Source organism: Amphiura filiformis, chromosome 1 (assembly GCF_039555335.1).
Source record: "Amphiura filiformis chromosome 1, Afil_fr2py, whole genome shotgun sequence".
NCBI classification, from domain to species: domain Eukaryota; kingdom Metazoa; phylum Echinodermata; class Ophiuroidea; order Amphilepidida; family Amphiuridae; genus Amphiura; species Amphiura filiformis.
The window spans coordinates 46,127,704-46,128,785 of NC_092628.1; positions in this window are offsets into that span (position 1 = coordinate 46,127,704).

The window sequence follows — 1,082 nt, forward strand, 5'->3', positions numbered from 1 at the left end:
GTACATTACAATTGTGTAAAAATTAGAATTAGAAAAACATTGAGCATATCCTCCTCAGAAATTGTTACAATATGGAAGTACAAGTTATTTATAAATTGGGTAAAACAAACACTGTAACAATGGAAATGTTTACGCTACATTATTTCTACTCGTTCTAATATTTGCAAGACTTGCACACTGAAATTTCCTAATCTTAAGGAATAGATTTCCATGGTACCTATGAAACTTGTAAGTGAAAATAGAAATACTTTATTTTCTGTAAATTTGTAACTCTATGTTCTTTATGTTAATTTTACCAACAGGAAAATTTAGATAAGAGTAATTAACTTTTATTCATAACCTCATTAATAAACGCGATGCGTGCGATCCAATCATATTTTATTATTTGCAAAACGCGAACGCAAATCGAGGTCATTAATATCTCACAATTGACCGCAAAATGCGTAATTGTTCCAATGTCGCACACAATTGACTTCTGCGTCTTGGTATTGTGCGTCCAACAAACTGCATCTTGGCGCTGGCTGCCGTATTTGGATTATGGCGCTACCATATTTGCACAGATTGTGATACGCACTTTTGTTATTGGTCGTTGTGTTTTAGCCTGATCGATTTTTGGCAAGGGAAGATGTAAAAATCTTCTATTTTTATAAACTTTTGATCAAAATTTTGTGTTATTTTGTAAGGTGAAGAGATTAAAGTAGCGGCTATGAATGAGGTTAATAACTTTGCATCGGTAATATATCGGGCATTGTGAAAAATCTAAACATTTTGCTTTGGACCTCGAATATCCCGAGGGGCTCGCCCCTCGGGATATTCCTCGGTTCAAAGGCAAAATGTTTAGATTTTTCACAATGCCTCCAAATAACCGATGCAGTTATTAACCTCTAACTAGTCCTTCTTGTATTATTCTAATTTTTCAGAGTGCCCTGCTGGCAAATATGGGAATGACTGTGAGCAAACTTGTCACTGTGCATCAGGGCCATCTGTGTGTCTCAAAGACACTGGTGAATGTGAAAGTGGTGGGTGTGAACCAGGATGGACAGGAATAAACTGCCAGGGTAAGTCTTACTACAAATATGAGA